At 35.5% G+C, this 24702-nt stretch overlaps 14 non-coding genes across 14 annotated transcripts; all 14 read left to right on the top strand.

Annotated features, from left to right (window-relative positions):
• Window positions 1–1086: 1086 nt before the first annotated feature.
• Window positions 1087–1158, top strand: TRNAH-GUG (transfer RNA histidin (anticodon GUG)). Its single transcript has one exon. It is a non-coding gene; the product is annotated as a tRNA-His (tRNA).
• A 1003-nt stretch (window positions 1159–2161) lies between these two features.
• TRNAR-ACG (transfer RNA arginine (anticodon ACG)) lies at window positions 2162–2234 on the top strand. Its single transcript has one exon. It is a non-coding gene; the product is annotated as a tRNA-Arg (tRNA).
• Window positions 2235–6176: 3942 nt separating this feature from the next.
• On the top strand, window positions 6177–6249 carry TRNAR-ACG (transfer RNA arginine (anticodon ACG)). Its single transcript has one exon. It is a non-coding gene; the product is annotated as a tRNA-Arg (tRNA).
• Window positions 6250–7333: 1084 nt separating this feature from the next.
• On the top strand, window positions 7334–7406 carry TRNAR-ACG (transfer RNA arginine (anticodon ACG)). The gene has a single exon. It is a non-coding gene; the product is annotated as a tRNA-Arg (tRNA).
• A 1069-nt stretch (window positions 7407–8475) lies between these two features.
• TRNAR-ACG (transfer RNA arginine (anticodon ACG)) lies at window positions 8476–8548 on the top strand. Its single transcript has one exon. It is a non-coding gene; the product is annotated as a tRNA-Arg (tRNA).
• A 570-nt stretch (window positions 8549–9118) lies between these two features.
• On the top strand, window positions 9119–9190 carry TRNAH-GUG (transfer RNA histidin (anticodon GUG)). Its single transcript has one exon. It is a non-coding gene; the product is annotated as a tRNA-His (tRNA).
• A 1005-nt stretch (window positions 9191–10195) lies between these two features.
• On the top strand, window positions 10196–10268 carry TRNAR-ACG (transfer RNA arginine (anticodon ACG)). Its single transcript has one exon. It is a non-coding gene; the product is annotated as a tRNA-Arg (tRNA).
• Window positions 10269–13056: 2788 nt separating this feature from the next.
• TRNAR-ACG (transfer RNA arginine (anticodon ACG)) lies at window positions 13057–13129 on the top strand. Its single transcript has one exon. It is a non-coding gene; the product is annotated as a tRNA-Arg (tRNA).
• Window positions 13130–17071: 3942 nt separating this feature from the next.
• On the top strand, window positions 17072–17144 carry TRNAR-ACG (transfer RNA arginine (anticodon ACG)). The gene has a single exon. It is a non-coding gene; the product is annotated as a tRNA-Arg (tRNA).
• Window positions 17145–18228: 1084 nt separating this feature from the next.
• Window positions 18229–18301, top strand: TRNAR-ACG (transfer RNA arginine (anticodon ACG)). The gene has a single exon. It is a non-coding gene; the product is annotated as a tRNA-Arg (tRNA).
• A 1069-nt stretch (window positions 18302–19370) lies between these two features.
• On the top strand, window positions 19371–19443 carry TRNAR-ACG (transfer RNA arginine (anticodon ACG)). Its single transcript has one exon. It is a non-coding gene; the product is annotated as a tRNA-Arg (tRNA).
• Window positions 19444–20013: 570 nt separating this feature from the next.
• TRNAH-GUG (transfer RNA histidin (anticodon GUG)) lies at window positions 20014–20085 on the top strand. The gene has a single exon. It is a non-coding gene; the product is annotated as a tRNA-His (tRNA).
• Window positions 20086–21090: 1005 nt separating this feature from the next.
• On the top strand, window positions 21091–21163 carry TRNAR-ACG (transfer RNA arginine (anticodon ACG)). Its single transcript has one exon. It is a non-coding gene; the product is annotated as a tRNA-Arg (tRNA).
• A 1647-nt stretch (window positions 21164–22810) lies between these two features.
• Window positions 22811–22883, top strand: TRNAC-ACA (transfer RNA cysteine (anticodon ACA)). The gene has a single exon. It is a non-coding gene; the product is annotated as a tRNA-Cys (tRNA).
• The last annotated feature ends 1819 nt before the right edge of the window (window positions 22884–24702 follow it).

The raw sequence follows: 24702 nt of genomic DNA on the forward strand, positions 1-24702 counted from the left end.
CGAATCCGGATCACGGCTTTTTGATTTTGTTTCTCAATCATCCATTTTTTCACAATACTGAATCTTAAGAAAATTTCAGAAAGTAAGCAGATTCTTTGAAGGTGCTTGCACTATTTGTGTTTAATGCTTATTATAAAGCTATCTTAACATGCTTTGAATAATTTAATTGTGAATTATTTTACTAAAGGACTGTGAATTTGACATAAATTCTGGAATTCAGGAAAGAAGAATGTTTGTGCTCTGTCTGAGTAAGTTCATTACATTTTTGAAAGATCTTTTAGCAGTCACAAGGATTATTGTACCTAAAACGTTTTTGGGAATCAATCCCTGCAGATAGTGTACAGTAAATTTCCAAAATGTGATTCTGTATATACTTCAATAACCATAAAACTTTAAAACAGCCTCAAAAAGAGGAAAGACACTTCAATTACTACAGGGCACCTGGATAACGTGTCTGACTATGGATCTGTAGATTGTAGGTTCGACTCCTACCTGGCTCGCTTAAATTGCCATCATCGTATAGTGGTTAGTACTCTGCGTTGTGGCCACAGCAACACTGGTTCGAAAATGGGTCACAGCATTTTGATTTTGTTTCACAATCATCCATTTTTTCACAATACTGAATCTTAAGAAAATTTCAGAAAGTAAGCAGATTCTTTGAAGGTGCTTGCACTATTTGTGTTTAATGCTTATTATAAAGCTATCTTAACATGCTTTGAATAATTTAATTGTGAATAATTGTACTAAAGGACTGTGAATTTGACATAAATTCTGGAATTCAGGAAAGAAGAATGTTTGGGCTCTGTCTGAGTAAGTTCATCACATTTTTGAAAGATCTTTTAGCAGTCACAAGGATTATTGTACCTAAAACGTTTTTGGGAATCAATCCTTGCAGATAGTGTACAGTCAATTTCCAAAATGTGATTCTGTATGTACTTCAATAACCATAAAACTTTAAAACAGGCTCAAAAACAGGAAAGACACTTCAATTACTACAGGGCACCTGGGCCAGTGGCGCAATGGATAACGTGTCTGACTATGGATCATAAGTTTGTAGGTTCGACTCCTACCTGGCTTGCTTAAATTGCCGTGATCGTATAGTGGTTTGTACTCTGCGTTGTGGCCGCAGCAACCCCGGTTCGAATCCGGGTCACGGCATTTTGATTTTGTTTCTCAATCATCCATTTTTTCACAATACTGAATCTTAAGAAAATTTCAGAAAGTAAGCAGATTCTTTGAAGGTGCTTGCTCTATTTGTGTTTAATGCTTATTATAAAGCTATCTTAACATGCTTTGAATAATTTAATTGTGAATTATTGTACTAAAGGACTGGGAATTTGACATAAATTCTGGAATTCAGGAAAGAAGAATGTTTGGGCTCTGTCTGAGTAAGTTCATCACATTTTTTAAAGATCTTTTAGCAGTCACAAGGATTATTTTACCTAAAACGTTTTTGGGAAACAATCCCTGCAGATAGTGTACAGTCAATTTCCAAAATGTGATTCTGTATATACTTCAATAACCATAAAACTTTAAAACAGGCTCAAAAACAGGAAAGACTCTTCAATTGCTACAAGACACCTGGGACAGTGGGCAATAGATAACGCGTCTGACTATAGATCAGAAGATTGTAGGTTCGACTCCTACTTTGCTCGCTTAAATTGCCGTGATTGTATAGTAGTTAGTACTCTGAGTTGTGGCTGCAGCAACCCCATTTCGAAAACGGGTCACAGCATTTTGATTTTGTTTCACAATCATCCATTTTTTCACAATACTGAATCTTAAGAAAATTTCAGAAAGTAAGCAGATTCTTTGAAGGTGCTTGCACTATTTGTGTTTAATGCTTATTATAAAGCTATCTTAACATGCTTTGAATAATTTAATTGTGAATTATTGTACTAAAGGACTGGGAATTTGACATAAATTCTGGAATTCAGGAAAGAAGAATGTTTGGGCTCTGTCTGAGTAAGTTCATCACATTTTTTAAAGATCTTTTAGCAGTCACAAGGATTATTTTACCTAAAACGTTTTTGGGAAGCAATCCCTGCAGATAATGTACAGTCAATTTCCAAAATGTGATTCTGTATATACTTCAATAACCTTAAAACTCTGAAAAAAGGCTCAAAAACAGGAAAGACACTTCAATTACTACAAAACACGTGGGCCAGTGGCGCAATGGATAACGCGTCTGACTACGGATCAGAAGATTGTAGGTTCGACGCCTACCTGGCTCGCTTAAATTGCCGTGATTGTATAGTAGTTAGTACTCTGCGTTGTGGCTGCAGCAACCCCATTTCAAAAACGGGTCACAGCATTTTGATTTTGTTTCACAATCATCCATTTTTTCACAATACTGAATCTTAAGAAAATTTCAGAAAGTAAGCAGATTCTTTGAAGGTGCTTGCACTATTTGTGTTTAATGCTTATTATAAAGCTATCTTAACATGCTTTGAATAATTTAATTGTGAATTATTGTACTAAAGGACTTGGAATTTGACATAAATTCTGGAATTCAGGAAAGAAGAATGTTTGGGCTCTGTCTGAGTAAGTTCATCACATTTTTTAAAGATCTTTTAGCAGTCACAAGGATTATTTTACCTAAAACATTTTTGGGAAACAATCCCTGCAGATAGTGTACAGTCAATTTCCAAAATGTGATTCTGTATATACTTCAATAACCATAAAACTCCAAAACTGGCTCAAAAACAGGAAAGACTCTTCAATTGCTACAAGACACCTGGGACAGTGGGCAATGGATAACGCGTCTGACTATAGATCAAAAGATTGTAGGTTCGACTCCTACCTAGCTCACTTAAATTGTCATGATCGTATAGAGGTTAGTACTCTGTGTTGTGGCCGCAGCAACACTGGTTTGAAAACAGGTCACGGCATTTTGATTTTGTTTCTCAATCATCCATTTTTTCACAATACTGAATCTTAAGAAAATTTCAGAAAGTAAGCAGATTCTTTGAAGGTGCTTGCACTATTTGTGTTTAATGCTTATTATAAAGCTATCTTAACATGCTTTGAATAATTTAATTGTGAATTATTGTACTAAAGGACTTGGAATTTGACATAAATTCTGGAATTCAGGAAAGAAGAATGTTTGTGCTCTGTCTGAGTAAGTTCATTACATTTTTGAAAGATCTTTTAGCAGTCACAAGGATTATTGTACCTAAAACGTTTTTGGGAATCAATCCCTGCAGATAGTGTACAGTCAATTTCCAAAATGTGATTCTGTATATACTTCAATAACCATAAAACTTTAAAACAGGCTCAAAAACAGGAAAGACACTTCAATTACTACAGGGCACCTGGATAACGTGTCTGACTATGGATCTGTAGATTGTAGGTTCGACTCCTACCTGGCTCGCTTAAATTGCCGTGATCATATAGTGGTTAGTACTCTGCGTTGTGGCTGCAGCAACCCCGGTTCGAATCCGGGTCACGGCATTTTGATTTTGTTTCACAATCATCCATTTTTTCACAATACTGAATCTTAAGAAAATTTCAGAAAGTAAGCAGATTCTTTGAAGGTGCTTGCACTATTTGTGTTTAATGCTTATTATAAAGCTATCTTAACATGCTTTGAATAATTTAATTGTGAATTATTGTACTAAAGTACTGGGAATTTGACATAAATTCTAGAATTCAGGAAAGAAGAATGTTTGGGCTTCCTTCTGAGTAAGTTCATCACATTTTTGAAATATCTTTTAGCAGTCACAATTATTATTTTACCTAAAACGTTTTTGGGAAACAATCCCTGCAGATAGTCTACAGTCAATTTCCAAAATGTGATTCTGTATATACTTCAATAACCATAAAACTCTGAAAATAGGCTCAAAAACAGGAAAGACACTTCAATTACTACAAAACACGTGGGCCAGTGGCGCAATGGATAACGCGTCTGACTACGTATTAGAAGATTGTAGGTTCGACTCCTACCTGGCTCGCTTATATTGCCTTGATCGCATAGTGGTTAGTACTCTGCGTTGTGGCCGCTGCAACCCCGGTTCGAAAACAGGTCACGGCATTTTGATTTTGTTTCTCAATCATCCATTTTTACACAATACTGAATCTTAAGAAAATTTCAGAAAGTAAGCAGATTCTTTGAAGGTGCTTGCACTATTTGTGTTTAATGCTTATTATAAAGCTATCTTAACATGCTTTGAATAATTTAATTGTGAATTATTTTACTAAAGGGCTGTGAATTTGACATAAATTCTGGAATTCAGGAAAGAAGAATGTTTGTGCTCTGTCTGAGTAAGTTCATTACATTTTTGAAAGATCTTTTAGCAGTCACAAGGATTATTGTACCTAAAACGTTTTTGGGAATCAATCCCTGCAGATAGTGTACAGTCAATTTCCAAAATGTGATTCTGTATATACTTCAATAACCATAAAACTTTAAAATAGGCTCAAAAACAGGAAAGACACTTCAATTACTACAGGGCACCTGGATAACGTGACTGACTATGGATCATAAGTTTGTAGGTTCGACTCCTACCTGGCTTGCTTAAATTGCCGTGATCGTATAGTGGTTAGTACTCTGCGTTGTGGCCGCAGCAACCCTGGTTCGAAAACGGGTCACAGCATTTTGATTTTGTTTCACAATCATCCATTTTTTCACAATACTGAATCTTAAGAAAATTTCAGAAAGTAAGCAGATTCTTTGAAGGTGCTTGCACTATTTGTGTTTAATGCTTATTATAAAGCTATCTTAACATGCTTTGAATAATTTAATTGTGAATTATTGTACTAAAGGACTGGGAATTTGACATAAATTCTGGAATTCAGGAAAGAAGAATGTTTGGGCTCTGTCTGAGTAAGTTCATCACATTTTTTAAAGATCTTATCGCAGTCACAAGGATTATTTTACCTAAAACGTTTTTGGGAAACAATCCCTGCAGATAGTGTACAGTCAATTACCAAAATGTGATTCTGTGTATACTTCAATAACCATAAAATTCTGAAAACAGGCTCAAAAACAGGAAAGACACTTCAATTACTACAAGACACCCGGGACAGTGGGCTATGGATAACGTGTCTGACTATGGATCTGTAGATTGTAGGTTCGACTCCTACCTGGCTTGCTTAAATTGCCGTGATCTTATAGTGGTTAGTACTCTGCGTTGTGGCCGCAGCAACCCTGGTTTAAATCCGGGTCACGGCATTTTGATTTTGTTTCTCAATCATCCATTTTTTCACAATACTGAATCTTAAGAAAATTTCAGAAAGTAAGCAGATTCTTTGAAGGTGCTTGCACTATTTGTGTTTAATGCTTATTATAAAGCTATCTTAACATGCTTTGAATAATTTAATTGTGAATTATTGTACTAAAGTACTTGGAATTTGACATAAATTCTAGAATTCAGGAAAGAAGAATGTTTGGGCTCTGTCAGAGTAAGTTCATCACATTTTTTAAAGATCTTTTAGCAGTCACAAGGATTATTTTACCTAAAACGTTTTTGGGAAACAATCCCTGCAGATAGTGTACAGTCAATTTCCAAAATGTGATTCTGTATATACTTCAATAACCATAAAACTTTAAAACAGGCTCAAAAACAGGAAAGACTCTTCAATTGCTACAAGACACCTGCGACAGTGGGCAATGGATAACGCGTCTGACTATAGATCAGAAGATTGTAGGGTCGACTCCTACCTGGCTCGCTTAAATTGCCGTGATTGTATAGTAGTTAGTACTCTGCGTTGTGGCTGCAGCAACCCCATTTCGAAAACGGGTCACAGCATTTTGATTTTGTTTCACAATCATCCATTTTTTCACAATACTGAATCTTAAGAAAATTTCAGAAAGTAAGCAGATTCTTTGAAGGTGCTTGCACTATTTGTGTTTAATGCTTATTATAAAGCTATCTTAACATGCTTTGAATAATTTAATTGTGAATTATTGTACTAAAGGACTGGGAATTTGACATAAAGTCTGGAATTCCGGAAAGAAGAATGTTTGGGCTCTGTCTGAGTAAGTTCATCACATTTTTTAAAGATCTTTTAGCAGTCACAAGGATTATTGTATCTAAAACGTTTTTGGGAAACAATCCCTGCAGATAGTGTACAGTCAATTTCCAAAATGTGATTCTGTATATACTTCAATAACCATAAAACTCTGAAAAAAGGCTCAAAAACAGGAAATACACTTCAATTACTACAAAACACGTGGGCCAGTGGCGCAATGGATAACGCGTCTGACTACGGATCAGAAGATTGTAGGTTCGACGCCTACCTGGCTCGCTTAAATTGCCGTAATTGTATAGTAGTTAGTACTCTGCGTTGTGGCTGCAGCAACCCCATTTCAAAAACGGGTCACAGCATTTTGATTTTGTTTCACAATCATCCATTTTTTCACAATACTGAATCTTAAGAAAATTTCAGAAAGTAAGCAGATTCTTTGAAGGTGCTTGCACTATTTGTGTTTAATGCTTATTATAAAGCTATCTTAACATGCTTTGAATAATTTAATTGTGAATTATTGTACTAAAGGACTTGGAATTTGACATAAATTCTGGAATTCAGGAAAGAAGAATGTTTGGGCTCTGTCTGAGTAAGTTCATCACATTTTTTAAAGATCTTTTAGCAGACACAAGGATTATTTTACCTAAAACATTTTTGGGAAACAATCCCTGCAGATAGTGTACAGTCAATTTCCAAAATGTGATTCTGTATATACTTCAATAACCATAAAACTCCAAAACTGGCTCAAAAACAGGAAAGACTCTTCAATTGCTACAAGACACCTGGGACAGTGGGCAATGGATAACGCGTCTGACTATAGATCAAAAGATTGTAGGTTCGACTCCTACCTAGCTCACTTAAATTGTCATGATCGTATAGAGGTTAGTACTCTGTGTTGTGGCCGCAGCAACACTGGTTCGAATCGGGGTCTCGGCATTTTGATTTTGTTTCTCAATCATCCATTTTTTCACAATACTGAATCTTAAGAAAATTTCAGAAAGTAAGCAGATTCTTTGAAGGTGCTTGCACTATTTGTGTTTAATGCTTATTATAAAGCTATCTTAACATGCTTTGAATAATTTAATTGTGAATTATTGTACTAAAGGACTGGGAATTTGACATAAAGTCTGGAATTCAGGAAAGAAGAATGTTTGGGCTTCCTTCTGAGTAAGTTCATCACATTTTTGAAATATCTTTTAGCAGTCACAATTATTATTTTACCTAAAACGTTTTTGGGAAACAATCCCTGCAGATAATCTACAGTCAATTTCCAAAATGTAATTCTGTATATACTTCAATAACCATAAAACTCTGAAAATAGGCTCAAAAACAGGAAAGACACTTCAATTACTACAAAACACGTGGGCCAGTGGCGCAATGGATAACGTGTCTGACTACGGATCAGAAGATTGTAGGTTCGAATCCTACCTGGCTTGCTTATATTGCCTTGATCGCATAGTGGTTAGTACTCTGCGTTGTTGCCGCAGCAACCCCGGTTCGAAAACAGGTCATGGCATTTTGATTTTGTTTCTCAATCATCCATTTTTACACAATACTGAATCTTAAGAAAATTTCAGAAAGTAAGCAGATTCTTTGAAGGTGCTTGCACTATTTGTGTTTAATGCTTATTATAAAGCTATCTTAACATGCTTTGAATAATTTAATTGTGAATTATTTTACTAAAGGACTGTGAATTTGGCATAAATTCTGGAATTCAGGAAAGAAGAATGTTTGTGCTCTGTCTGAGTAAGTTCATTACATTTTTGAAAGATCTTTTAGCAGTCACAAGGATTATTGTACCTAAAACGTTTTTGGGAATCAATCCCTGCAGATAGTGTACCGTCAATTTCCAAAATGTGATTCTGTATATACTTCAATAACCATAAAACTTTAAAACAGGCTCAAAAACAGGAAAGACACTTCAATTACTACAGGGCACCTGGATAACGTGTCTGACTATGGATCTGTAGATTGTAGGTTCGACTCCTACCTGGCTCGCTTAAATTGCCGTGATCATATAGTGGTTAGTACTCTGCGTTGTGGCTGCAGCAACCCCGGTTCGAATCCAGGTCACGGCATTTTGATTTTGTTTCACAATCATCCATTTTTTCACAATACTGAATCTTAAGAAAATTTCAGAAAGTAAGCAGATTCTTTGAAGGTGCTTGCACTATTTGTGTTTAATGCTTATTATAAAGCTATCTTAACATGCTTTGAATAATTTAATTGTGAATTATTGTACTAAAGTACTGGGAATTTGACATAAATTCTAGAATTCAGGAAAGAAGAATGTTTGGGCTTCCTTCTGAGTAAGTTCATCACATTTTTGAAATATCTTTTAGCAGTCACAATTATTATTTTACCTAAAACGTTTTTGGGAAACAATCCCTGCAGATAGTCTACAGTCAATTTCCAAAATGTGATTCTGTATATACTTCAATAACCATAAAACTCTGAAAATAGGCTCAAAAACAGGAAAGACACTTCAATTACTACAAAACACGTGGGCCAGTGGCGCAATGGATAACGCGTCTGACTACGTATCAGAAGATTGTAGGTTCGACTCCTACCTGGCTCGCTTATATTGCCTTGATCGCATAGTGGTTAGTACTCTGCGTTGTGGCCGCTGCAACCCCGGTTCGAAAACAGGTCACGGCATTTTGATTTTGTTTCTCAATCATCCATTTTTACACAATACTGAATCTTAAGAAAATTTCAGAAAGTAAGCAGATTCTTTGAAGGTGCTTGCACTATTTGTGTTTAATGCTTATTATAAAGCTATCTTAACATGCTTTGAATAATTTAATTGTGAATTATTTTACTAAAGGGCTGTGAATTTGACATAAATTCTGGAATTCAGGAAAGAAGAATGTTTGTGCTCTGTCTGAGTAAGTTCATTACATTTTTGAAAGATCTTTTAGCAGTCACAAGGATTATTGTACCTAAAACGTTTTTGGGAATCAATCCCTGCAGATAGTGTACAGTCAATTTCCAAAATGTGATTCTGTATATACTTCAATAACCATAAAACTTTAAAATAGGCTCAAAAACAGGAAAGACACTTCAATTACTACAGGGCACCTGGATAACGTGACTGACTATGGATCATAAATTTGTAGGTTCGACTCCTACCTGGCTTGCTTAAATTGCCGTGATCGTATAGTGGTTAGTACTCTGCGTTGTGGCCGCAGCAACCCTGGTTCAAATCCGGGTCACGGCATTTTGATTTTGTTTCTCAATCATCCATTTTTTCACAATACTGAATCTTAAGAAAATTTCAGAAAGTAAGCAGATTCTTTGAAGGTGCTTGCACTATTTGTGTTTAATGCTTATTATAAAGCTATCTTAACATGCTTTGAATAATTTAATTGTGAATTATTGTACTAAAGGACTGGGAATTTGACATAAAGTCTGGAATTCAGGAAAGAAGAATGTTTGGGCTCTGTCTGAGTAAGTTCATCACATTTTTTAAAGATCTTTTAGCAGTCACAAGGATTATTGTATCTAAAACGTTTTTGGGAAACAATCCCTGCAGATAGTGTACAGTCAATTTCCAAAATGTGATTCTGTATATACTTCAATAACCATAAAATTCTGAAAACAGGCTCAAAAACAGGAAAGACACTTCAATTACTACAAAACACGTGGGCCAGTGGCACAATGGATAAAGCGTCTGACTACGGGTCAGAAGATTGTAGATTCGACTCCTACCTGGCTCGCTTAAATTGCCGTGATTGTATAGTAGTTAGTACTCTGCGTTGTGGCTGTAGCAACCCCATTTCGAAAACGGGTCACAGCATTTTGATTTTGTTTCACAATCATCCATTTTTTCACAATACTGAATCTTAAGAAAATTTCAGAAAGTAAGCAGATTCTTTGAAGGTGCTTGCACTATTTGTGTTTAATGCTTATTATAAAGCTATCTTAACATGCTTTGAATAATTTAATTGTGAATTATTGTACTAAAGGGCTGGGAATTTGACATAAATTCTGGAATTCAGGAAAGAAGAATGTTTGGGCTCTGTCTGAGTAAGTTCATCACATTTTTGAAATATCTTTTAGCAGTCACAATTATTATTTTACCTAAAACGTTTTTGGGAAACAATCCCTGCAGATAGTCTACAGTCAATTTCCAAAATGTAATTCTGTATATACTTCAATAACCATAAAAATCTGAAAATAGGCTCAAAAACAGGAAAGACACTTCAATTACTACAAAACACGTGGGCCAGTGGCGCAATGGATAACGTGTCTGACTACGGATCAGAAGATTGTAGGTTCGACTCCTACCTGGCTCGCTTATATTGCCTTGATCACATAGTGGTTAGTACTCTGCGTTGTTGCCGCAGCAACCCCAGTTCGAAAACAGGTCACGGCATTTTGATTTTGTTTCTCAATCATCCATTTTTACACAATACTGAATCTTAAGAAAATTTCAGAAAGTAAGCAGATTCTTTGAAGGTGCTTGCACTATTTGTGTTTAATGCTTATTATAAAGCTATCTTAACATGCTTTGAATAATTTAATTGTGAATTATTTTACTAAAGGACTGTGAATTTGACATAAATTCTGGAATTCAGGAAAGAAGAATGTTTGTGCTCTGTCTGAGTAAGTTCATTACATTTTTGAAAGATCTTTTAGCAGTCACAAGGATTATTGTACCTAAAACGTTTTTGGGAATCAATCCCTGCAGATAGTGTACAGTCAATTTCCAAAATGTGATTCTGTATATACTTCAATAACCATAAAACTTTAAAACAGGCTCAAAAAGAGGAAAGACACTTCAATTACTACAGGGCACCTGGATAACGTGTCTGACTATGGATTTGTAGATTGTAGGTTCGACTCCTACCTGGCTCGCTTAAATTGCCATCATCGTATAGTGGTTAGTACTCTGCGTTGTGGCCACAGCAACACTGGTTCGAAAATGGGTCACAGCATTTTGATTTTGTTTCACAATCATCCATTTTTTCACAATACTGAATCTTAAGAAAATTTCAGAAAGTAAGCAGATTCTTTGAAGGTGCTTGCACTATTTGTGTTTAATGCTTATTATAAAGCTATCTTAACATGCTTTGAATAATTTAATTGTGAATAATTGTACTAAAGGACTGTGAATTTGACATAAATTCTGGAATTCAGGAAAGAAGAATGTTTGGGCTCTGTCTGAGTAAGTTCATCACATTTTTTAAAGATCTTATCGCATTTACAAGGATTATTTTACCTAAAACGTTTTTGGGAAACAATCCCTGCAGATAGTGTACAGTCAATTACCAAAATGTGATTCTGTATATACTTCAATAACCATAAAATTCTGAAAACAGGCTCAAAAACAGGAAAGACACTTCAATTACTACAAGACACCCGGGACAGTGGGCAATGGATAACATGTCTGACTATGGATCTGTAGATTGTAGGTTAGATTCCTACCCAGCTCGCTTAAATTGCTGTGATCGTATAGTGGTTAGTACTCTGCGTTGTGGCCGCAGCAATCCCGGTTCGAATCCGGGTCACGACATTTTGATTTTGTATCTCAATCATCCATTTTTTCACAATACTGAATCTTAAGAAAATTTCAGAAAGTAAGCAGATTCTTTGAAGGTGCTTGCACTATTTGTGTTTAATGCTTATTATAAAGCTATCTTAACATGCTTTGAATAATTTAATTGTGAATTATTGTACTAAAGTACTGGGAATTTGACATAAATTCTAGAATTCAGGAAAGAAGAATGTTTGGGCTTCCTTCTGAGTAAGTTCATCACATTTTTGAAATATCTTTTAGCAGTCACAATTATTATTTTACCTAAAACGTTTTTGGGAAACAATCCCTGCAGATAGTCTACAGTCAATTTCCAAAATGTGATTCTGTATATACTTCAATAACCATAAAACTCTGAAAATAGGCTCAAAAACAGGAAAGACACTTCAATTACTACAAAACACGTGGGCCAGTGTCGCAATGGATAACGCGTCTGACTACATATCAGAAGATTGTAGGTTCGACTCCTACCTGGCTCGCTTATATTGCCTTGATCGCATAGTGGTTAGTACTCTGCGTTGTGGCCGCTGCAACCCCGGTTCGAAAACAGGTCACGGCATTTTGATTTTGTTTCTCAATCATCCATTTTTACACAATACTGAATCTTAAGAAAATTTCAGAAAGTAAGCAGATTCTTTGAAGGTGCTTGCACTATTTGTGTTTAATGCTTATTATAAAGCTATCTTAACATGCTTTGAATAATTTAATTGTGAATTATTTTACTAAAGGGCTGTGAATTTGACATAAATTCTGGAATTCAGGAAAGAAGAATGTTTGTGCTCTGTCTGAGTAAGTTCATTACATTTTTGAAAGATCTTTTAGCAGTCACAAGGATTATTGTACCTAAAACGTTTTTGGGAATCAATCCCTGCAGATAGTGTACAGTCAATTTCCAAAATGTGATTCTGTATATACTTCAATAACCATAAAACTTTAAAATAGGCTCAAAAACAGGAAAGACACTTCAATTACTACAGGGCACCTGGATAACGTGACTGACTATGGATCATAAGTTTGTAGGTTCGACTCCTACCTGGCTTGCTTAAATTGCCGTGATCGTATAGTGGTTAGTACTCTGCGTTGTGGCCGCAGCAACCCTGGTTCGAAAACGGGTCACAGCATTTTGATTTTGTTTCACAATCATCCATTTTTTCACAATACTGAATCTTAAGAAAATTTCAGAAAGTAAGCAGATTCTTTGAAGGTGCTTGCACTATTTGTGTTTAATGCTTATTATAAAGCTATCTTAACATGCTTTGAATAATTTAATTGTGAATTATTGTACTAAAGGACTGGGAATTTGACATAAATTCTGGAATTCAGGAAAGAAGAATGTTTGGGCTCTGTCTGAGTAAGTTCATCACATTTTTTAAAGATCTTTTAGCAGTCACAAGGATTATTTTACCTAAAACGTTTTTGGGAAGCAATCCCTGCAGATAGTGTACAGTCAATTTCCAAAATGTGATTCTGTATATACTTCAATAACCTTAAAACTCTGAAAAAAGGCTCAAAAACAGGAAAGACACTTCAATTACTACAAAACACGTGGGCCAGTGGCGCAATGGATAACGCGTCTGACTACGGATCAGAAGATTGTAGGTTCGACGCCTACCTGGCTCGCTTAAATTGCCGTGATTGTATAGTAGTTAGTACTCTGCGTTGTGGCTGCAGCAACCCCATTTCAAAAACGGGTCACAGCATTTTGATTTTGTTTCACAATCATCCATTTTTTCACAATACTGAATCTTAAGAAAATTTCAGAAAGTAAGCAGATTCTTTGAAGGTGCTTGCACTATTTGTGTTTAATGCTTATTATAAAGCTATCTTAACATGCTTTGAATAATTTAATTGTGAATTATTGTACTAAAGGACTTGGAATTTGACATAAATTCTGGAATTCAGGAAAGAAGAATGTTTGGGCTCTGTCTGAGTAAGTTCATCACATTTTTTAAAGATCTTTTAGCAGTCACAAGGATTATTTTACCTAAAACATTTTTGGGAAACAATCCCTGCAGATAGTGTACAGTCAATTTCCAAAATGTGATTCTGTATATACTTCAATAACCATAAAACTCCAAAACTGGCTCAAAAACAGGAAAGACTCTTCAATTGCTACAAGACACCTGGGACAGTGGGCAATGGATAACGCGTCTGACTATAGATCAAAAGATTGTAGGTTCGACTCCTACCTAGCTCACTTAAATTGTCATGATCGTATAGAGGTTAGTACTCTGTGTTGTGGCCGCAGCAACACTGGTTTGAAAACAGGTCACGGCATTTTGATTTTGTTTCTCAATCATCCATTTTTTCACAATACTGAATCTTAAGAAAATTTCAGAAAGTAAGCAGATTCTTTGAAGGTGCTTGCACTATTTGTGTTTAATGCTTATTATAAAGCTATCTTAACATGCTTTGAATAATTTAATTGTGAATTATTGTACTAAAGGACTTGGAATTTGACATAAATTCTGGAATTCAGGAAAGAAGAATGTTTGTGCTCTGTCTGAGTAAGTTCATTACATTTTTGAAAGATCTTTTAGCAGTCACAAGGATTATTGTACCTAAAACGTTTTTGGGAATCAATCCCTGCAGATAGTGTACAGTCAATTTCCAAAATGTGATTCTGTATATACTTCAATAACCATAAAACTTTAAAACAGGCTCAAAAACAGGAAAGACACTTCAATTACTACAGGGCACCTGGATAACGTGTCTGACTATGGATCTGTAGATTGTAGGTTCGACTCCTACCTGGCTCGCTTAAATTGCCGTGATCATATAGTGGTTAGTACTCTGCGTTGTGGCTGCAGCAACCCCGGTTCGAATCCGGGTCACGGCATTTTGATTTTGTTTCACAATCATCCATTTTTTCACAATACTGAATCTTAAGAAAATTTCAGAAAGTAAGCAGATTCTTTGAAGGTGCTTGCACTATTTGTGTTTAATGCTTATTATAAAGCTATCTTAACATGCTTTGAATAATTTAATTGTGAATTATTGTACTAAAGTACTGGGAATTTGACATAAATTCTAGAATTCAGGAAAGAAGAATGTTTGGGCTTCCTTCTGAGTAAGTTCATCACATTTTTGAAATATCTTTTAGCAGTCACAATTATTATTTTACCTAAAACGTTTTTGGGAAACAATCCCTGCAGATAGTCTACAGTCAATTTCCAAAATGTGATTCTGTATATACTTCAATAACCATAAAACTCTGAAAATAGGCTCAAAAACAGGAAAGACACTTCAATTACTACAAAACACGTGGGCCAGTGGCGCAATGGATAACGCGTCTGACTACGTATTAGAAGATTGTAGGTTCGACTCCTACCTGGCTCGCTTATATTGCCTTGATCGCATAGTGGTTAGTACTCTGCGTTGTGGCCGCTGCAACCCCGGTTCGAAAACAGGTCACGGCATTTTGATTTTGTTTCTCAATCATCCATTTTTACACAATACTGAATCTTAAGAAAATTTCAGAAAGTAAGCAGATTCTTTGAAGGTGCTTGCACTATTTGTGTTTAATGCTTATTATAAAGCTATCTTAACATGCTTTGAATAATTTAATTGTGAATTATTTTACTAAAGGGCTGTGAATTTGACATAAATTCTGGAATTCAGGAAAGAAGAATGTTTGTGCTCTGTCTGAGTAAGTTCATTACATTTTTGAAAGATCTTTTAGCAGTCACAAGGATTATTGTACCTAAAACGTTTTTGGGAATCAATCCCTGCAGATAGTGTACAGTCAATTTCCAAAATGTGATTCTGTATATACTTCAATAACCATAAAACTTTAAAATAGGCTCAAAAACAGGAAAGACACTTCAATTACTACAGGGCACCTGGATAACGTGACTGACTATGGATCATAAGTTTGTAGGTTCGACTCCTACCTGGCTTGCTTAAATTGCCGTGATCGTATAGTGGTTAGTACTCTGCGTTGTGGCCGCAGCAACCCTGGTTCGAAAACGGGTCACAGCATTTTGATTTTGTTTCACAATCATCCATTTTTTCACAATACTGAATCTTAAGAAAATTTCAGAAAGTAAGCAGATTCTTTGAAGGTGCTTGCACTATTTGTGTTTAATGCTTATTATAAAGCTATCTTAACATGCTTTGAATAATTTAATTGTGAATTATTGTACTAAAGGACTGGGAATTTGACATAAATTCTGGAATTCAGGAAAGAAGAATGTTTGGGCTCTGTCTGAGTAAGTTCATCACATTTTTTAAAGATCTTATCGCAGTCACAAGGATTATTTTACCTAAAACGTTTTTGGGAAACAATCCCTGCAGATAGTGTACAGTCAATTACCAAAATGTGATTCTGTGTATACTTCAATAACCATAAAATTCTGAAAACAGGCTCAAAAACAGGAAAGACACTTCAATTACTACAAGACACCCGGGACAGTGGGCTATGGATAACGTGTCTGACTATGGATCTGTAGATTGTAGGTTCGACTCCTACCTGGCTTGCTTAAATTGCCGTGATCTTATAGTGGTTAGTACTCTGCGTTGTGGCCGCAGCAACCCTGGTTTAAATCCGGGTCACGGCATTTTGATTTTGTTTCTCAATCATCCATTTTTTCACAATACTGAATCTTAAGAAAATTTCAGAAAGTAAGCAGATTCTTTGAAGGTGCTTGCACTATTTGTGTTTAATGCTTATTATAAAGCTATCTTAACATGCTTTGAATAATTTAATTGTGAATTATTGTACTAAAGTACTTGGAATTTGACATAAATTCTAGAATTCAGGAAAGAAGAATGTTTGGGCTCTGTCAGAGTAAGTTCATCACATTTTTTAAAGATCTTTTAGCAGTCACAAGGATTATTTTACCTAAAACGTTTTTGGGAAACAATCCCTGCAGATAGTGTACAGTCAATTTCCAAAATGTGATTCTGTATATACTTCAATAACCATAAAACTTTAAAACAGGCTCAAAAACAGGAAAGACTCTTCAATTGCTACAAGACACCTGCGACAGTGGGCAATGGATAACGCGTCTGACTATAGATCAGAAGATTGTAGGGTCGACTCCTACCTGGCTCGCTTAAATTGCCGTGATTGTATAGTAGTTAGTACTCTGCGTTGTGGCTGCAGCAACCCCATTTCGAAAACGGGTCACAGCATTTTGATTTTGTTTCACAATCATCCATTTTTTCACAATACTGAATCTTAAGAAAATTTCAGAAAGTAAGCAGATTCTTTGAAGGTGCTTGCACTATTTGTGTTTAATGCTTATTATAAAGCTATCTTAACATGCTTTGAATAATTTAATTGTGAATTATTGTACTAAAGGACTGGGAATTTGACATAAAGTCTGGAATTCCGGAAAGAAGAATGTTTGGGCTCTGTCTGAGTAAGTTCATCACATTTTTTAAAGATCTTTTAGCAGTCACAAGGATTATTGTATCTAAAACGTTTTTGGGAAACAATCCCTGCAGATAGTGTACAGTCAATTTCCAAAATGTGATTCTGTATATACTTCAATAACCATAAAACTCTGAAAAAAGGCTCAAAAACAGGAAATACACTTCAATTACTACAAAACACGTGGGCCAGTGGCGCAATGGATAACGCGTCTGACTACGGATCAGAAGATTGTAGGTTCGACGCCTACCTGGCTCGCTTAAATTGCCGTAATTGTATAGTAGTTAGTACTCTGCGTTGTGGCTGCAGCAACCCCATTTCAAAAACGGGTCACAGCATTTTGATTTTGTTTCACAATCATCCATTTTTTCACAATACTGAATCTTAAGAAAATTTCAGAAAGTAAGCAGATTCTTTGAAGGTGCTTGCACTATTTGTGTTTAATGCTTATTATAAAGCTATCTTAACATGCTTTGAATAATTTAATTGTGAATTATTGTACTAAAGGACTTGGAATTTGACATAAATTCTGGAATTCAGGAAAGAAGAATGTTTGGGCTCTGTCTGAGTAAGTTCATCACATTTTTTAAAGATCTTTTAGCAGACACAAGGATTATTTTACCTAAAACATTTTTGGGAAACAATCCCTGCAGATAGTGTACAGTCAATTTCCAAAATGTGATTCTGTATATACTTCAATAACCATAAAACTCCAAAACTGGCTCAAAAACAGGAAAGACTCTTCAATTGCTACAAGACACCTGGGACAGTGGGCAATGGATAACGCGTCTGACTATAGATCAAAAGATTGTAGGTTCGACTCCTACCTAGCTCACTTAAATTGTCATGATCGTATAGAGGTTAGTACTCTGTGTTGTGGCCGCAGCAACACTGGTTCGAATCGGGGTCTCGGCATTTTGATTTTGTTTCTCAATCATCCATTTTTTCACAATACTGAATCTTAAGAAAATTTCAGAAAGTAAGCAGATTCTTTGAAGGTGCTTGCACTATTTGTGTTTAATGCTTATTATAAAGCTATCTTAACATGCTTTGAATAATTTAATTGTGAATTATTGTACTAAAGGACTGGGAATTTGACATAAAGTCTGGAATTCAGGAAAGAAGAATGTTTGGGCTTCCTTCTGAGTAAGTTCATCACATTTTTGAAATATCTTTTAGCAGTCACAATTATTATTTTACCTAAAACGTTTTTGGGAAACAATCCCTGCAGATAATCTACAGTCAATTTCCAAAATGTAATTCTGTATATACTTCAATAACCATAAAACTCTGAAAATAGGCTCAAAAACAGGAAAGACACTTCAATTACTACAAAACACGTGGGCCAGTGGCGCAATGGATAACGTGTCTGACTACGGATCAGAAGATTGTAGGTTCGAATCCTACCTGGCTTGCTTATATTGCCTTGATCGCATAGTGGTTAGTACTCTGCGTTGTTGCCGCAGCAACCCCGGTTCGAAAACAGGTCACGGCATTTTGATTTTGTTTCTCAATCATCCATTTTTACACAATACTGAATCTTAAGAAAATTTCAGAAAGTAAGCAGATTCTTTGAAGGTGCTTGCACTATTTGTGTTTAATGCTTATTATAAAGCTATCTTAACATGCTTTGAATAATTTAATTGTGAATTATTTTACTAAAGGACTGTGAATTTGGCATAAATTCTGGAATTCAGGAAAGAAGAATGTTTGTGCTCTGTCTGAGTAAGTTCATTACATTTTTGAAAGATCTTTTAGCAGTCACAAGGATTATTGTACCTAAAACGTTTTTGGGAATCAATCCCTGCAGATAGTGTACCGTCAATTTCCAAAATGTGATTCTGTATATACTTCAATAACCATAAAACTTTAAAACAGGCTCAAAAACAGGAAAGACACTTCAATTACTACAGGGCACCTGGATAACGTGTCTGACTACGGATCAGAAGATTGTAGGTTCGAATCCTACCTGGCTCGCTTAAATTGACGTGATCATATAGTGGTTAGTACTCTGCGTTGTGGCTGCAGCAACCCCGGTTCGAATCCAGGTCACGGCATTTTGATTTTGTTTCACAATCATCCATTTTTTCACAATACTGAATCTTAAGAAAATTTCAGAAAGTAAGCAGATTCTTTGAAGGTGCTTGCACTATTTGTGTTTAATGCTTATTATAAAGCTATCTTAACATGCTTTGAATAATTTAATTGTGAATTATTGTACTAAAGTACTGGGAATTTGACATAAATTCTAGAATTCAGGAAAGAAGAATGTTTGGGCTTCCTTCTGAGTAAGTTCATCACATTTTTGAAATATCTTTTAGCAGTCACAATTATTATTTTACCTAAAACGTTTTTGGGAAACAATCCCTGCAGATAGTCTACAGTCAATTTCCAAAATGTGATTCTGTATATACTTCAATAACCATAAAACTCTGAAAATAGGCTCAAAAACAGGAAAGACACTTCAATTACTACAAAACACGTGGGCCAGTGGCGCAATGGATAACGCGTCTGACTACGTATCAGAAGATTGTAGGTTCGACTCCTACCTGGCTCGCTTATATTGCCTTGATCGCATAGTGGTTAGTACTCTGCGTTGTGGCCGCTGCAACCCCGGTTCGAAAACAGGTCACGGCATTTTGATTTTGTTTCTCAATCATCCATTTTTACACAATACTGAATCTTAAGAAAATTTCAGAAAGTAAGCAGATTCTTTGAAGGTGCTTGCACTATTTGTGTTTAATGCTTATTATAAAGCTATCTTAACATGCTTTGAATAATTTAATTGTGAATTATTTTACTAAAGGGCTGTGAATTTGACATAAATTCTGGAATTCAGGAAAGAAGAATGTTTGTGCTCTGTCTGAGTAAGTTCATTACATTTTTGAAAGATCTTTTAGCAGTCACAAGGATTATTGTACCTAAAACGTTTTTGGGAATCAATCCCTGCAGATAGTGTACAGTCAATTTCCAAAATGTGATTCTGTATATACTTCAATAACCATAAAACTTTAAAATAGGCTCAAAAACAGGAAAGACACTTCAATTACTACAGGGCACCTGGATAACGTGACTGACTATGGATCATAAATTTGTAGGTTCGACTCCTACCTGGCTTGCTTAAATTGCCGTGATCGTATAGTGGTTAGTACTCTGCGTTGTGGCCGCAGCAACCCTGGTTCAAATCCGGGTCACGGCATTTTGATTTTGTTTCTCAATCATCCATTTTTTCACAATACTGAATCTTAAGAAAATTTCAGAAAGTAAGCAGATTCTTTGAAGGTGCTTGCACTATTTGTGTTTAATGCTTATTATAAAGCTATCTTAACATGCTTTGAATAATTTAATTGTGAATTATTGTACTAAAGGACTGGGAATTTGACATAAAGTCTGGAATTCAGGAAAGAAGAATGTTTGGGCTCTGTCTGAGTAAGTTCATCACATTTTTTAAAGATCTTTTAGCAGTCACAAGGATTATTGTATCTAAAACGTTTTTGGGAAACAATCCCTGCAGATAGTGTACAGTCAATTTCCAAAATGTGATTCTGTATATACTTCAATAACCATAAAATTCTGAAAACAGGCTCAAAAACAGGAAAGACACTTCAATTACTACAAAACACGTGGGCCAGTGGCACAATGGATAAAGCGTCTGACTACGGGTCAGAAGATTGTAGATTCGACTCCTACCTGGCTCGCTTAAATTGCCGTGATTGTATAGTAGTTAGTACTCTGCGTTGTGGCTGTAGCAACCCCATTTCGAAAACGGGTCACAGCATTTTGATTTTGTTTCACAATCATCCATTTTTTCACAATACTGAATCTTAAGAAAATTTCAGAAAGTAAGCAGATTCTTTGAAGGTGCTTGCACTATTTGTGTTTAATGCTTATTATAAAGCTATCTTAACATGCTTTGAATAATTTAATTGTGAATTATTGTACTAAAGGGCTGGGAATTTGACATAAATTCTGGAATTCAGGAAAGAAGAATGTTTGGGCTCTGTCTGAGTAAGTTCATCACATTTTTGAAATATCTTTTAGCAGTCACAATTATTATTTTACCTAAAACGTTTTTGGGAAACAATCCCTGCAGATAGTCTACAGTCAATTTCCAAAATGTAATTCTGTATATACTTCAATAACCATAAAAATCTGAAAATAGGCTCAAAAACAGGAAAGACACTTCAATTACTACAAAACACGTGGGCCAGTGGCGCAATGGATAACGTGTCTGACTACGGATCAGAAGATTGTAGGTTCGACTCCTACCTGGCTCGCTTATATTGCCTTGATCACATAGTGGTTAGTACTCTGCGTTGTTGCCGCAGCAACCCCAGTTCGAAAACAGGTCACGGCATTTTGATTTTGTTTCTCAATCATCCATTTTTACACAATACTGAATCTTAAGAAAATTTCAGAAAGTAAGCAGATTCTTTGAAGGTGCTTGCACTATTTGTGTTTAATGCTTATTATAAAGCTATCTTAACATGCTTTGAATAATTTAATTGTGAATTATTTTACTAAAGGACTGTGAATTTGACATAAATTCTGGAATTCAGGAAAGAAGAATGTTTGTGCTCTGTCTGAGTAAGTTCATTACATTTTTGAAAGATCTTTTAGCAGTCACAAGGATTATTGTACCTAAAACGTTTTTGGGAATCAATCCCTGCAGATAGTGTACAGTCAATTTCCAAAATGTGATTCTGTATATACTTCAATAACCATAAAACTTTAAAACAGGCTCAAAAAGAGGAAAGACACTTCAATTACTACAGGGCACCTGGATAACGTGTCTGACTATGGATTTGTAGATTGTAGGTTCGACTCCTACCTGGCTCGCTTAAATTGCCATCATCGTATAGTGGTTAGTACTCTGCGTTGTGGCCACAGCAACACTGGTTCGAAAATGGGTCACAGCATTTTGATTTTGTTTCACAATCATCCATTTTTTCACAATACTGAATCTTAAGAAAATTTCAGAAAGTAAGCAGATTCTTTGAAGGTGCTTGCACTATTTGTGTTTAATGCTTATTATAAAGCTATCTTAACATGCTTTGAATAATTTAATTGTGAATAATTGTACTAAAGGACTGTGAATTTGACATAAATTCTGGAATTCAGGAAAGAAGAATGTTTGGGCTCTGTCTGAGTAAGTTCATCACATTTTTTAAAGATCTTATCGCATTTACAAGGATTATTTTACCTAAAACGTTTTTGGGAAACAATCCCTGCAGATAGTGTACAGTCAATTACCAAAATGTGATTCTGTATATACTTCAATAACCATAAAATTCTGAAAACAGGCTCAAAAACAGGAAAGACACTTCAATTACTACAAGACACCCGGGACAGTGGGCAATGGATAACATGTCTGACTATGGATCTGTAGATTGTAGGTTAGATTCCTACCCAGCTCGCTTAAATTGCTGTGATCGTATAGTGGTTAGTACTCTGCGTTGTGGCCGCAGCAATCCCGGTTCGAATCCGGGTCACGACATTTTGATTTTGTATCTCAATCATCCATTTTTTCACAATACTGAATCTTAAGAAAATTTCAGAAAGTAAGCAGATTCTTTGAAGGTGCTTGCACTATTTGTGTTTAATGCTTATTATAAAGCTATCTTAACATGCTTTGAATAATTTAATTGTGAATTATTGTACTAAAGTACTGGGAATTTGACATAAATTCTAGAATTCAGGAAAGAAGAATGTTTGGGCTTCCTTCTGAGTAAGTTCATCACATTTTTGAAATATCTTTTAGCAGTCACAATTATTATTTTACCTAAAACGTTTTTGGGAAACAATCCCTGCAGATAGTCTACAGTCAATTTCCAAAATGTGATTCTGTATATACTTCAATAACCATAAAACTCTGAAAATAGGCTCAAAAACAGGAAAGACACTTCAATTACTACAAAACACGTGGGCCAGTGGCGCAATGGATAACGCGTCTGACTACATATCAGAAGATTGTAGGTTCGACTCCTACCTGGCTCGCTTATATTTCCTTGATCGCATAGTGGTTAGTACTCTGCGTTGTGGCCGCTGCAACCCCGGTTCGAAAACAGGTCACGGCATTTTGATTTTGTTTCTCAATCATCCATTTTTACACAATACTGAATCTTAAGAAAATTTCAGAAAGTAAGCAGATTCTTTGAAGGTGCTTGCACTATTTGTGTTTAATGCTTATTATAAAGCTATCTTAACATGCTTTGAATAATTTAATTGTGAATTATTTTACTAAAGGGCTGTGAATTTGACATAAATTCTGGAATTCAGGAAAGAAGAATGTTTGTGCTCTGTCTGAGTAAGTTCATTACATTTTTGAAAGATCTTTTAGCAGTCACAAGGATTATTGTACCTAAAACGTTTTTGGGAATCAATCCCTGCAGATAGTGTACAGTCAATTTCCAAAATGTGATTCTGTATATACTTCAATAACCATAAAACTTTAAAATAGGCTCAAAAACAGGAAAGACACTTCAATTACTACAGGGCACCTGGATAACGTGACTGACTATGGATCATAAGTTTGTAGGTTCGACTCCTACCTGGCTTGCTTAAATTGCCGTGATCGTATAGTGGTTAGTACTCTGCGTTGTGGCCGCAGCAACCCTGGTTCGAAAACGGGTCACAGCATTTTGATTTTGTTTCACAATCATCCATTTTTTCACAATACTGAATCTTAAGAAAATTTCAGAAAGTAAGCAGATTCTTTGAAGGTGCTTGCACTATTTGTGTTTAATGCTTATTATAAAGCTATCTTAACATGCTTTGAATAATTTAATTGTGAATTATTGTACTAAAGGACTGGGAATTTGACATAAATTCTGGAATTCAGGAAAGAAGAATGTTTGGGCTCTGTCTGAGTAAGTTCATCACATTTTTTAAAGATCTTATCGCAGTCACAAGGATTATTTTACCTAAAACGTTTTTGGGAAACAATCCCTGCAGATAGTGTACAGTCAATTACCAAAATGTGATTCTGTGTATACTTCAATAACCATAAAATTCTGAAAACAGGCTCAAAAACAGGAAAGACACTTCAATTACTACATGACACCCGGGACAGTGGGCTATGGATAACGTGTCTGACTATGGATCTGTAGATTGTAGGTTCGACTCCTACCTGGCTTGCTTAAATTGCCGTGATCTTATAGTGGTTAGTACTCTGCGTTGTGGCCGCAGCAACCCTGGTTCAAATCCGGGTCACGGCATTTTGATTTTGTTTCTCAATCATCCATTTTTTCACAATACTGAATCTTAAGAAAATTTCAGAAAGTAAGCAGATTCTTTGAAGGTGCTTGCACTATTTGTGTTTAATGCTTATTATAAAGCTATCTTAACATGCTTTGAATAATTTAATTGTGAATTATTGTACTAAAGTACTTGGAATTTGACATAAATTCTAGAATTCAGGAAAGAAGAATGTTTGGGCTCTGTCAGAGTAAGTTCATCACATTTTTTAAAGATCTTTTAGCAGTCACAAGGATTATTTTACCTAAAACGTTTTTGGGAAACAATCCCTGCAGATAGTGTACAGTCAATTTCCAAAATGTGATTCTGTATATACTTCAATAACCATAAAACTTTAAAACAGGCTCAAAAACAGGAAAGACTCTTCAATTGCTACAAGACACCTGCGACAGTGGGCAATGGATAACGCGTCTGACTATAGATCAGAAGATTGTAGGGTCGACTCCTACCTGGCTCGCTTAAATTGCCGTGATTGTATAGTAGTTAGTACTCTGCGTTGTGGCTGCAGCAACCCCATTTCGAAAACGGGTCACAGCATTTTGATTTTGTTTCACAATCA

Source organism: Taudactylus pleione, unplaced genomic scaffold (assembly GCF_031769625.1).
Source record: "Taudactylus pleione unplaced genomic scaffold, aTauple2 ptg000551l, whole genome shotgun sequence".
Classification (NCBI taxonomy): Eukaryota; Metazoa; Chordata; class Amphibia; order Anura; family Myobatrachidae; genus Taudactylus; species Taudactylus pleione.